Below are 14,806 nucleotides of genomic sequence, written 5' to 3'. Positions count from 1 at the left end.
CTCAAAATCTGATTTCCTCCTTAATAATTGTTTACTCACCTAAAGTAAGGAGTCCTTAGGAAGTTCTTGATAACCAGGGTATATCGGGAAGTGGGGAACACGTTCTAGTGCAACTAAAATTGAACCATTTAGAGGTTGTCTGCAGATCTCGCTGCTTAATTTAAGTGGACAACAATACCCATGGTCGTCGTCATCTAAATTCTTTATTTAGAAAAGTTTGTCGATATCCTTCGTGTTTAAGTGGACCACAATACCGGCAATTGACCAGATCTATTCATGAAGGTGAAGGTACTGATAAACAAGTTCAGGCTGTCTCACAACTTTGATCCCAAATACTTTTCTTTTTGTTAAATTTGTTCATAGTTTTCCTCTATGCACAACTTTAGGGGGAGAATTAAAAAAAATCAAACAAAAATCAGAAAAATCAAAATCCAAAAATATTGTTATTTATGTTTTATTTATTGTTCAGAAAAATCAAAAATCCAAAAATATTTTTGATTCTGCTTTAATTTGTGTGCTAAGTTTTCTTTTAGTTTTGTTTTGTCTTGAAAAGTGAATTCAGGTGTAGATGAGACTCATGGAGACTGTATCGAGATTTCTGAGCCAAAGTTTCATCTGTGATCATCGAAGAATTCTCATTCGAAGGAGCAAGAAATGAAGATTATTCTTTCAACATTCAATCTTTCAACCCCAGAAGCAAGGTGAAGCTGCACTTGAAGATTATGTGATGGATTGCATTGAAGCCTCCTCAATCAGTCTGCTGCTATCTTAAACCTGCTGAAGTGATCCAGAAGATTAGTTCTCTCTGAAGATTCTCAAGCTGAAAGCGCTATCTTTCAAGAATCAGTACAAGAAGCCTCCTCGCCTAATGTGCGTTCAATGTCAAATTCTGCAGAAAATCCCAACTGCTCAAGATGAATTCATTCTTTGAAGATTCATCAAGTTCATCTTAAAGTTGTAAAGGATTTGAAGATAAATGCTGAAGCCAAGCTTACAATGAAGATTAAGAAGAAAAGCCAGCTATTTTTTTGGGGGAGTTTGTTGCGTTAGTTAGAAAAGAAAGCTATAAACCAAGGGGGAGATTGTTGGGTCAAAATTATGGTTTATACTTTGCTTTTCTAGGCAATTGTATTTTTCTGTAATGTTTTAAGAGTTTACGGCTGTGTATACGGCCGTGAACAGGTTTACGGCCGTGAACCTGTTGATGGCCCATGTCTCATATATATAGGGTGAGGAGTGCATGTGGATGTATGGACAAGGAGCTTAAGTGTGTGTATTCTAAGGTGTGTTCTAGAGAGAGAAATAAGAGAGAAGAAGAGAGTGTGTGTGAATCTATTGTAAGGAACTTCATTCTCATCATTAATACATCATAGATTCAAGTTATTCTTCTTCTCCTTCTCTTCTATTTTGATTTGGCATCATCCGTTTGATTGGGATTCCGCACCATCAAACGGATCTGATTGATACACAAGCAGATTGGGGACTTACAGTATCTCGAATTCGCGATCTGACTCGTCGAGTTACCCTCTAACTCGCCGAGTTTCTCCTTGTGACAGAATCGGGACTTTCCATTTGAACTCGCCGAGTCCTTCCTTGGACTCGTCGAGTTATCCTTCATATATTTGGGACATTTGCTTACTGACTCGGCGAGTTCATCCCTGGACTCGTCGAGTTATTGACCTTTAAGTCCAAAACACGTCTAACTGGTTGATTCATCTTCTAGATTCAACAAGTTGCTAAGTAACAGAGAAGATTGGGGAACCACGACCCGAATCGCCGAGTCCTATGAGCGACTCTTCGAGTCCCCCATGATCCTAAGACTATACAGTCGATTTCAGTCGGGCTTAGCACATCCAAAACATAGATCTGGCCTCCTAGGGTCGATATCACATGTAAAGTTACAAACTTTACGTTCATGCACGGGTTATCTAACTCAAAAGGCCTTAAAATGAGGTTCACAACGTACATGGGACTCCCATGGCCATAATGTTGGCACCTTTATGCCATGGAGTCCCTCAAAGGTTCCAGATCTGAAATCGTAAGCCCAAACATGCTTGCATCCATGAATGGTTCCAAAAATGGTTCCTTAAAGCCCTAAACTACCCGTGAAGGGATCTAGAAAATGAATAGTCAAGGTATAGACTTTATACCTCAAAAGAGCTGGAAATGGAACACAACCTCTGGATCTACTTGCCTCCTCTTGAACTCCTAAGCTTCTTTTTTCCTTCTTAAGCTTCAAAACCACCAAAAATACACAAAATGGCTCAAGAACACTCAAAATGAGTTAGGGTTTCGAGTTAGGGTTTTTTGGACTAAGGGAGGCGATGAGGGAGGCCATAGTAGGGTGTTAAGGTGTTTAAATAGGGTGCAAACCCTGAAAATTAGGGTTTCACTCTGGCAGGCCTACTCGTCGAGTCGAGGCACCACGACTCGTCGAGTAGACATCAAGTCCTGCGTCCAACACATCAAATTCCTACTTGATGAGTTTTGGGCCTCCAACTCGTCGAGTCCATCACCAAATGAGAATAATTTCTTATTTAAATACGTACCAGGAACCGGGCGTTACATTAAAGTTCTCCATACATCCGGATGCTACCAAAATGTATATGGATTTGAGAAGGGATTACTGGTGGCTGGAAACAAAGAGGGACATTGCCAAATATATGGAGAGGTGTTTGACCTGCCTAAAGGTCAAGGTAGAACATCAGATGTCGTATGGAAAGTTATAGCCTCCTGAGATTCCCATTTGGAAATAGTAGCACATCACAATGGATATCATTATGAAGCTACCCAAGACCTTGAGGGATTTTGATAGTATTTGGGTGATAGTCGATTGTATAATGAAGAGTGCTCACTTCACCGCTATCAGGGAGAGTTCATATGCAGAGAAAGTTGCATATATCTACATGAAGGAATTTGTGTCTTGGCATGGTGTGTCAATATTAGTAGTGTCTGACATGGATACCAGATTCACGTCTTATTTTTGGAAGCGATTCCATGAGGATATTGGTACACAGTTGAGGTTTAGTACAACGTACCACCCCCAGACAGACAACTAGATTGAGAGAACTATATAGACTTTGGTGGACATGTTTCGAGATTGTGTGATAGATTTTGGAGGTAGTTGTGATACCTTTTTTCCACTAGTCGATTTCTCCTACAATATTAGTTAATATACTAGTATTGGAGTACCTCCTTACGAGGCGTTGTATGGGAGGCGATGCCAAAGCCTGATTTATTGGGAGGGGGTGGTGGTAGGATAATGTGAGATCGGCAATACTAAATTCATTCAGAGAACCACCGAGTACATTTAGCATATCAGAGAGCACCACAAAAGAACTTAAAGCCAAAAAAAAATTTATGCTGACAGGAGGAGATCAGACTTGAAGTTCCAGGTGGGGCGAGTTGCAAGTAGGGGATTATGTGTTGTTGAAAGTATCCCCTGAAGGCTTTTGAGCACTCTAACAACCTTATGGTGCACATGAAACCCTAGATGCTTTGGATCTATGTTTTCTCTAATTATACATGCAAATTTGATTTTCCAAAGCACACATCCTAACTAGCATACAATTTGACAATTGAACAATATAACTAGTTAGATATCTTACCTCTTAGTAGGACTTGTAGTTCTTGGCCTTCAAAAGCTTGAGCACCTCAAGTGTGATGCCTCTAATGTGTCACAAACACCAAGTGCAAAAATGAGGTTTGAGAGAATAATATGCTTAGCTCAAAAATCGGTTCACACTCTCCAAGAATGTATGTGGCACCCGAGTGTAGCTCTAGGGGGTTCCTTTTATAGTGTGACAAGTGCTAGGGTTACATCCATGTAAACCCTAATGTGCCATGACTCTTCATATTACTTAGGATCCATGGGTTAAACCTCCATGGACTATCCATGTGGGTTTAGCCCATCCTAAATAACCATGGATCAGTGGCCCACACTATAAGAATCATTGATTTACCAAATCAGTCCCCGTACATTTAATTAGTCTCTTTTGATCACTAAATTAGTTCCAAATTAATTCTTGATCAATACTAATTAAATAATATGATTTCATATTAATATATTATACTAATATATTAACGAATCATAAATAATCTTATTCTCAAAAGTCCATCCTATCAAATTGCATTGGTGAAGGCAACCCAAAAGGACCATGCTACTCTCGGGTCAAGTACATACCAATTATAGTTATGGGCTTAGATGCCTAATCCAACATCCCCATGGAAGGGAATCATTCTCTTTAGGAAGTGGGGGAAGTTGGGACCCCAATACATCCGACCTTTCAGACTTTTAGCATGCGTTAGGAAGGTCACATACTATTTGTGTAACATCCGATGTCCAGGTATAAGTCTTATACTTTGCCTGTCACACCCCAAAACCGGAATGGCGGAAACGTTCTGGGGTGGAGGACGTCATGTGTAGCATCACAACCAATGAATAATAGCAATCATAGCAACACAACCATTACAGTGAATACTTAAATGAAAATGATTACAGCGGTTTGAAACTTTGTCTGAAACTTGTTTGAATTACATCAAATAGTTTGTAAACTATAAACATAAAACTCTTATTTCTCCAGCTCCTCAAAAATCCAGCAGGTACCTGTCTACTGATTTCCTGAGAATACAAGCAGTTTGAAAAATATCAGCATAAAGCTGGTGAGTTCATAAGTGGTATTTTGTAGTGAAAACTTGTTGATGAGCTTGTAAAGGTATTCGTATAGTTTCAAGAAAATCCGATATTTTCTTTAGTGAAGATGTAGTGTTTTCAATTCTGTATAAAACCATGAATAACTGTATGTTTCCAAGAAAATCTGATATTTTCTTTAGTGAAGATGTAGTGTTTTCAATTCTGTATAAAACCATGAATGTTCGTTACTGAAAACTGTAGTGATATGCGAAAATAATACTTCATGTGACTAGCTAATGCTAATCATGATGTATAAATATTTCGTACGTAAAACCATTGTATGATCGGTTCTGTTTGAAACCCTGGAAATTCTCCAGTTGTAATGTGTATTAGTTATATTTAGTATAAATAAAACTGTTGAAGAGTGCCAACTTGCAAACTAAAGGTGATTTATACATATTGTGAGTCGTATAACCATACTTGATATGACTAGAGACCTTTCCAACGTTCTTCAGGCATTGAGTTAAATGACATTTGTCACCCCAGGCATGCCTGCCTAACTGTAGCTAGCAGTTCGGGTGTGGGATTGTCAGTCCCGAATAGATCTATTCACAAATCTCACGCTCTCCCTCCAGGAGACTCTGGTTATACTATGATAGGATTTATCCATGTACACCTAAGGGTACAGTGTTGAAGTAGTGTCTGACAGTATCATACAATCTAGTTTACATGTGGTTTTGTAGCGTTATACCGTAGTGAAATCCGTATGTATACCGTATGTAGTGACAATTATAGTTATGAATGTCATGTTCATGTAGTGGTGTAAACCATAAACTAAATCTATCATAGTGTATATGTTTAGTAGTGAAAGTTTCTGTACTTGTTACGTTTCGAAAATCCCAAACTATACCGATTATAGTTTGCATGTAAAGCGTAGTGAATAGCGAGTTCGGAAAACTATGCAATTTTTAGTGAAAACGTCCCTTATGCTCAACATGGTACAAAAGGGTTAAAGTATGAGAATTGCATGAGTTTTATACTTGTTATAAGCTCTTTGTATTTATTTACAAAAGCATTTATGGTTTAGCTTGTATTCCCCCCTGAAAACGTTATAAAACCAGTAAAAGTGTAGGGGTATGAACTCACTGTTGTAGTGTGAAAACGTCAACTGAAATGAAGATCCTCGAGTTGTTGAACGTGGCACTTAACGGAATCCTAATATCAAATAAATACATATAAGTATGTAAATTAGCGATTTCGTTAGATAAAGTGTTAGAAGGACACTTGTTCTCGGTTAAGGGATGTTACCAGGACTTGATCGAATCGGGAAACGAGTTTTTCACTGCTCAAGAGACGTGTACGGCTGTGAATAAAGGTTTACGGTCGACAGTCAGTTTACGACCGTCAACAGAGTTTACGACCGTGAAGTGGGGTTTACGGCCTTTGAAGATCTGATGAGTTTTCGATCGTAAACTCAAGAACAGGGTTTACGGCCTTTGAAGATGGGTCGTAAGCTCAAGAACAAAGGTGTTGATTTCGAAGAGAAACGTGCTCCAGACGTCCCGAAATGACTCTAAATGGTGTTTCTCGATGTTTTCCCGAAGATTGAAGGTGTTTTTAAGTGTTTATGTTCAAGAGTTTTAGAGAGAGAAAGAGAGAGTTTTCGGCCAGCAGTGTTCAAATGAGGGTGGGGGTCTCATATTTATAGGGGTTTTGTGGTCGGTGGGTGGGGTCCACCTGGCACCAACCGTAAACGGGTTTACGGTCGTACACGAATTTACGGCCGTAAACTCGTCCTGGCCGTGAACTTGGTGTTTTCGAGTGAAGTTTCGAGTTTTTCGCTTGATTTCCGGTTTATTCCGACTTGTATAAAGTACATATTGTTGATTTAAAACGTAACGTGTTTCCCAAACCAAGAAATTTTACGGAATTTAATAAAACCCAGATTTTATTAACGGAAATTAGGTAAAGATAACGGAAAAAGTTTCGGGTTATCACATCATCCCCCCGTTAGAGGGAATTTCTTCCCGAAATTCAAGAATAGAGATACAAATCATGGAATTGGAAAAAGGTGAGGGTACTTCTGCTTCATTGAATCCTCGCGCTCCCAAGTGAATTCTGGACTTCGCTTGGCATTTCAGCGAACCTTCACTATCGGGATGCGGCTCTGCTTCGTACGCTTGACTTCCCGGTCCATGATTTCAACAGGTTCTTCCACAAAGTGTAGACTCTCGTCCAATTCAATCTCGTCGAGAGGAATCACAAGTGTCTCATCGGACAGACACTTCTTTAGGTTCGACACGTGGAAGACAGGATGGATGTTGCTGAGCTCTCGAGGTAACTGGAGTTTGTATGCTGTGGGACCGATCCTAGCGAGGATCTCGAATGGTCAAATGTATCTTGGATTCAGCTTTCCACGCTTTCCGAAGCGTATCATGCCTTTCCAGGGTGATACCTTCAAAAGAACACGGTCACCCACCTGGAATTCTAAGGGTTTTCGTCTCTTATCGGCGTAGCTCTTTTGTCTATCTCTTGAAGCTTTCAGTCGTTCCCGGATTTGTACGATCTTTTCAGTTGTCTCTCAGACGATCTCAGGACCAGTGAGAGTACTGTCGGGGACTTGACCCCTGGCTAGCTGCGTGTCACCCACCTCAGCCCAGCACAGAGGGGATCTGCACTTACGGCCATAGAGGGCTTCAAACGGCGCAGCCTTGATGCTGGTATGGTAGCTGTTGTTGTAGGAAAACTCGACCAGAGGAAGATAAGCGTCCCATGACGTGCCGAAGTCAATGACACATGCTCTCAACATATCTTCCAATGTCTGAATTGTTCTCTCACTCTGTCCATCTGTCTATGGATGATAATTCGTGCTCATATCCAACTTAGTTCCAAGAGCCTTTTGTAGCGATTGCCAAAATCTTGAGGTGAACCTGCTATCTCGGTCAGAGATAATGGATACAGGTACCCCATGAAAGCGAACTATCTCTCGAATGTAGATCTTTGTGAGTCTCTCCATTTTGAATTTTTCCTTGATTGGAAGGAAGTGGGCGGATTTTTTCAACCGATCGACAATTACCCAGATGGCGTCGTGCCCACTCGGAGATCTGGGTAACTTAGTGATAAAATCCATTGTTATCCTTTCCCACTTCCACTCAGGTATTTCTGGCTGCTGAAGTAAACCTGAGGGCTTTTGATACTCTACCTTCACCTTGGCGCAAGTCAAGCACTTACCCACGAAGGTAGCAATTTCTGCTTTCATGTTTGGCCACCAATAGAGTTGTTTGAGATCCAAATACATCTTATCTGAACCTGGGTGAACAGAGTATCTTGACTTTTGAGCCTCATTCATGACAACCTCCATGTAACCGCCGTACTTTGGGGTCCAGATCTGGTTCATGAAATAGTACACTCCGTCCCTCTTGACCTCCAAGTTCTTGTCCATTCCCCACAAGGCTTCATCTGCCATGTTCTCTGGTTTTAAGGCTTCCAGCTGAGCCTCTCTGATTTGTGCGGATAAATGGGAATGAATGGTCATCGTTAATGCTTTCACCTTTCGCCCTGAATACTCCTTTCGACTGAGGGCATCTGCTACTACATTGGCCTTGCCGGGATGGTAGCGAATTTCGCACTCGTAGTCACTGAGTAGTTCTACCCATCGCCGTTGTCTCATGTTTAACTCCTTCTGATCAAATATGTGCTGCAAGCTCTTATGGTCGGTGAAGATAGTGCACTTGGTTCCATAGAGATAGTGTCTCCAGATCTTTAATGCAAAGACCACTGCTCCCAACTCTAGATTGTGAGTTGTGTAATTGACCTCGTGTGTTTTCAACTGCCTCAAGGCATAGGCGATAACCTTTCCTCGTTGCATGAGCACACAGCCTAGGCCCTGATTGGATGAATCACAGTAGACAACGAAGTCTTCCGTCCCTTCGGGCAGGGACAAGATAGGTGCGCTGCATAGGGCCTGCTTCAAGGTTTGGAACGCAGTGTGTTCCTTGACTCCCCAACTAAAGGTTACACCTTTCTGTGTCAGGGTAGTTAAAGGCTTAGTGATTCTGGAGAAGTTCTGAATGAACCTGTGATAATATCCTACGGGACCCAAGAATTTCCGGATTTCTGTGGGTGTCTTTGGTGCAGACCAATTCTCAATCGCTTTGATTTTGGAAGGGTCCACGTGTATTCCTTCTTCGCTAACCACGTGACGAAGGAAATTTACCTTCCTGATCCAGAACTCACACTTTGAAAATTCCGCGTATAGCTTCTCCGCCCTTAATATTTCCAGCACCTGCCTCAAGTGCTGTTTATGATCATTCTCACTCCGCGAATAGACAAGTATATTGTCGATGAACACGATTACGAACTTGTCTAGGAAAGGGCGGCACACTCGATTCATCAGGTCCATGAATACTGTCGGTGCGTTGGTTAGACCAAAGGGCATTACTACAAATTCGTAGTGTCCATAGCGAGTTCGGAATGCTGTTTTGGGCACACCATTCTCGTGAACCCGCAACTGATGGTACCCTAATCTTAGATCTATCTTTGAAAAGTAACTGGCTCCCTGAAGTTGGTCGAAGAGATCGTCGATTCTGGGTAAAGGATAACGGTTCTTGATGGTCAGCTTGTTCAGCTCTCGGTAGTCAATGCACATCTGGAAGGATCCATCTTTCTTTTTCACGAATAAGATCGGAGCTCCCCAGGGTGAGGAACTCGGCCTTATGAATCCTTTGCTGATCAGCTCATTGAGCTGGCTGGATAACTCTTGCATTTCTGCCGGCGCTAAACGATAAGGAGATTTAGCTACAGGGGTAGCTCTGGGGATTAAGTCGATACGAAACTCGACTTAACGCTCAGGAGGGATCCCTGGAAGATCTTCAGGGAAGACATCAGTAAAATTGCAGACTTCGGGAAGACTCTCGAGGTCTTTAACTTCTTGCGTCTCATCAATGACGTGAGCTAGGAATGCATGGAAACCCTTTCGTAGATACTTCTGGGCCTTGATGCATGAAATGATACGAAGGTTCAAGCTGAGCTTATCTCCGTAAATCATGAGGGTTTCACCAGAGGGAAGATTGAGACGGATAGCTTTCTCGAAGCAAAGAATATCAGCATGATTGGAGCTCAACCAGTCCATGCCGATAATGACATCGAAGCTCTTGATGGATACATGCATAAGGTTGATGGGAAAGGAATAATTGTTCAGAGTAAGGTTACAGCCTATGAATATGTCGTTGGTGCTCTCTTTCTTTCCGTTAGCCATCTCAACGGTAAATGTTTCGGTTAAGGGTTGGGATTTACATTTGAGTAGATGTTTGAATGCATGACTAACAAAACTTCTCTCCGCACCAGAATCGAAAAGAATGCATGCATAAGAGTTGTCAAGGAGGAACGTACCCGTAACAACAGTAGGATCAGCGACCGCTTCCTCCTGGCCCATCACCAGAACTCTTCCTGTATTGCCACCAGTTATTGCCTTGGGGCAGTTTCTCCTGAAGTGCCCAGCCTCTCCACATCCATAACAAGCTTGACCAACACCCGCTCCCGGAGCCTGGTTGGTTGGTTGGGTTGGCACCTTGCAGTATCGATATGTGTGTCCTTTCCTTCCACAGCTGTTGCAACTCAACTCACGGCAGGGTCCGTGATGATGGAAATTACACTTTTTGCACAGGAGTAGCTTCCCTGCATAAACACCGGTAGGAGCTTGGGTAGTTGGAACGACAGCTGGAGCAGCAGCAGGAGTAGTAGCAGCATGAACTGCCACTGTTTGTTGTTTCTTGGAAGGTTCCTGCGAAGACTGGCTCTTCCGCTTGTTCCAAGATTTCTTCTTCTTCCCACCACTTTCCTTTTGTGGCTCAGAGACGGCTGCACCTCATCTAGATCGACTAGATGATCGATCAGAGTCCACGCCAGGCACTTGGCGCTATCAAATGTAGTCGGTCTAGCAGCCAAGACGTTCCCTTTGGTTGGGGCCGTCAGCCCCCAGATGTACCTCTCGATCTTTTTGCTTTCCGGGGTGACCATTCCCGGACAAAGGAGAGCCAGATCACAAAATCTAGCAGTGTAGGCAGCGATGTCAGATCCCTTCATCTTCAAGTTCTAGAGTTCGTGCTCCAACTTTTGCACCTCGCCCCTCGGGCAGTACTCAGCAAGCATGAGTTCCTTCAGTCGTTCCCAACCCATGGCATTAGCCACTGGCAGAGTTAGGGATTTGACTTGACCATTCCACCAGGTCAAGGCTCGGTCGGTGAAGGTGCAGGCGGCAAACTTCACCTTGTTGGCTTCAGAACAAGTGCAAATTTCGAAGATGGATTCGATCTTCTCGAACCATTGAGTCAGAGCGATGACACCTCCATTTCCGTCGAAGGACTTGGGCTTTGCAGTCATGAAGTCCTTGTAGGAACACTCCTTTTGTTGTCCCCGACTTCCGTCTTGTCTTTGAGGGTCGGTTCCACATCCAATCCCTCCAGCGTTTACTTGTGCCATTGCTGCAGTCACAGCGGCGGTAACTGCTGCCTGAAACATGACGGGGTCGAACTGAGGGGGTGGTGGTGGTGGCGGAGTGTCGTCGTTTCTCCTGTCGGATCTTCGGCGGGGAGGCATCTTGTTCTAGAAACAACCAAGAAGAAGAGGATGGTAAGTCCTCAATATATATGAAACAAGATATATCTTATCCTGATAATAAAGTGTTCTACCAAGCGACAAGCAGTGAAAGGTTACTAATGCAAGTAAGTTATCGCTGAGAAACGAATAGGTAGCAACACTAGGAATGAATCTCCTCACTGAATTTGGCTCTAGCAAAATACTCATATAGTATTTTATTATGAACGTTTTTGGTAAGTTTTAGGCCTGCTGTAACACCACCGTCATTCCTAAGCACATGTTGGTCATGCCTTGACTGAATATAGTTGATCAGGCTATATTCACCCTAAACATGATTACATAACTGCCCAGGTTTAACCGCAGTGCCCCAACATCCAAATACTTTTTGTTTTGTTCTACTAATGACACGAATTCGGTTATGCATGCATGCTCGTATACTTTTTATAAAAATACTTATATTTTTTAAAGTATACTTTTAGTGTAGAGCACTTAGGCCCCTTAGTGAATATAGTTGTATACCACGTAAGGTTCGGTATACTAGTTCGCTATAAACAAGGGCTCTGATACCAATCTGTCACACCCCAAAACCGGAATGGTGGAAACGTTCTGGGGTGGAGGACGTCATGTGTAGCATCACAACCAATGAATAATAGCAATCATAGCAACACAACCATTACAGTGAATACTTAAATGAAAATGATTACAGCGGTTTGAAACTTTGTCTGAAACTTGTTTGAATTACATCAAATAGTTTGTAAAATATAAACATAAAACTCTTATTTCTCCAGCTCCTCAAAAATCCAGCAGGTACCTGTCTACTGATTTCCTGAGAATACAAGCAGTTTGAAAAATATCAGCATAAAGCTGGTGAGTTCATAAGTGGTATTTTGTAGTGAAAACTTGTTGATGAGCTTGTAAAGGTATTCGTATAGTTTCAAGAAAATCCGATATTTTCTTTAGTGAAGATGTAGTGTTTTCAATTCTGTATAAAACCATGAATAACTGTATGTTTCCAAGAAAATCTGATATTTTCTTTAGTGAAGATGTAGTGTTTTCAATTCTGTATAAAACCATGAATGTTCGTTACTGAAAACTGTAGTGATATGCGAAAATAATACTTCATGTGATTAGCTAATGCTAATCATGATGTATAAATATTTCGTACGTAAAACCATTGTATGATCGGTTCTATTTGAAAACCCTGGAAATTCTCCAGTTGTAATGTGTATTAGTTATATTTAGTATAAATAAAACTGTTGAAGAGTGCCAACTTGCAAACTAAAGGTGATTTATACATATTGTGAGTCGTATAACCATACTTGATATGACTAGAGACCTTTCCAACGTTCTTCAGGCATTGAGTTAAATGACATTTGTCACCCCAGACATGCCTGCCTAACTGTAGCTAGCAGTTCGGGTGTGGGATTGTCAGTCCCGAATAGATCTATTCACAAATCTCACGCTCTCCCTCCAGGAGACTCTGGTTATACTGTGATAGGATTTATCCATGTACACCTAAGGGTACAGTGTTGAAGTAGTGCCTGACAGTATCATACAATCTAGTTTACATGTGGTTTTGTAGCGTTATACCGTAGTGAAATCTGTATGTATACCGTATGTAGTGACAATTATAGTTATGAATGTCATGTTCATGTAGTGGTGTAAACCATAAACTAAATCTGTCATAGTGTATATGTTTAGTAGTGAAAGTTTATGTACTTGTTACGTTTCGAAAATCCCAAACTATACCGATTATAGTTTGCATGTAAAGCGTAGTGAATAGCGAGTTCGGAAAACTATGCAATTTTTAGTGAAAACGTCCCTTATGCTCAACATGGTACAAAAGGGTTAAAGTATGAGAATTGCATGAGTTTTATACTTGTTATAAGCTCTTTGTATTTATTTACAAAAGCATTTATGGTTTAGCTTGTATTCCCCCCTGAAAACGTTATAAAACCAGTAAAAGTGTAGGGGTATGAACTCACTGTTGTAGTGTGAAAACGTCAACTGAAATGAAGATCCTCGAGTTGTTGAACGTGGCACTTAACGGAATCCTAATATCAAATAAATACATATAAGTATGTAAATTAGCGATTTCGTTAGATAAAGTGTTAGAAGGACACTTGTGCTCGGTTAAGGGATGTTACCGGTACTTGATCGAATCGGGAAACGAGTTTTTCACTGCTCAAGAGACGTGTACGGACGTGAATAAAGGTTTACGGTTGACAGTCAGTTTACGACCGTGAACAGAGTTTACGGCCGTGAAGTGGGGTTTACGGCCTTTGAAGATCTAATGAGTTTTCGGTCGTAAACTCAAGAACAGGGTTTACGACCTTTGAAGATGGGCCATAAGCTCAAGAACAAAGGTGTTGATTTCGAAGACAAACGTGCTCCAGACGTCCCGAAATGACTCCAAATGGTGTTTCTCGATGTTTTCCCGAAGATTGAAGGTGTTTTTGAGTGTTTACGGTCAAGAGTTTTAGAGAGAGAAAGAGAGAGTTTTCGGCCAACAGTGTTCAAATGAGGGTGGGGGTCTCATATTTATAGGGGTTTTGTGGTCGGTGGGTGGGGTCCACCTGGCACCAGCCGTAAACGGGTTCACGGTCGTACACGAATTTACGGCCGTAAACTCGTCCTGGCCGTGAACTTGGTGTTTTCGAGTGAAGTTTCGAGTTTTTCGCTTGATTTCCGGTTTATTCCGACTTGTATAAAGTACATATTGTTGATTTAAAACGTAACGTCTTTCCCAAACCAAGAAATTTGACGGAATTTAATAAAACCCAGATTTTATTAACGGAAATCAGGTAAAGATAACGGAAAAAGTTTCGGGTTGTAACATTGCAACATTGTGGTTTTGGGATTTTCATGACAATTCACAGTTAAAAATTCGAAATTACATAATGATTTAAGAAATTAGCAAAAACATAAAACAATCTAATTTTAACCTAAGGAAGTCAAAATGACATCAGAGAGAGATTGTGGAGAAACTGATAATTTATAAGTCGTTTTCTTCACAAAGGTTTGTCGTAGAAATAGAAATCCTTCACAAAAATTTGCCTATTGATTATTGAATTAGAGAAAGGAGAAAGTGAAATAAAAATTTTGAGGGACAAGTACAAAATTATATATAGAGGCGATATCAATTTTGATTTAAATTGGGAAAAACACAGTAATGTAAATTAGGAAAAACAAAGTAATGGAGGCAAGTTACCTACTTACCCTAGAATAGATAGGCATTGTAATTCAATTGAGATATTTGGTCGATAAGATAGAACGATAGGTCACGATTCTTTAAGTGATTATCGAGGCAACAAATGTCTCGACTCCTCGTCTTCTACAATATGCACTTACTTCCGACCTATTTTTTGTTTACTACCGTTTGCATATCTAGTTCTCTTCTACGCTCTAACAATCCCACCTATTAAAGTATTGTATCCTTCATGATTCTATATGTATTTATAATTGGGGGTACATTCTTTATGCTAAATAGTGGCTTCATACACGAATATACAAATAAGTTAGTTCATATCAAGTTTATTTCCTCTTGCCCTCTTTGTTTGTCCTAGAAAGAAAAGT

The sequence above is a fragment of the Lactuca virosa genome, chromosome 7 (genome assembly GCF_052849685.1).
Source record: "Lactuca virosa cultivar CGN04683 chromosome 7, Lactuca_virosa_CGN04683_v6, whole genome shotgun sequence".
In the NCBI taxonomy this organism is placed as follows: Eukaryota; Viridiplantae; Streptophyta; class Magnoliopsida; order Asterales; family Asteraceae; genus Lactuca; species Lactuca virosa.
Note: the sequence above shows the minus strand (reverse complement) of the source record.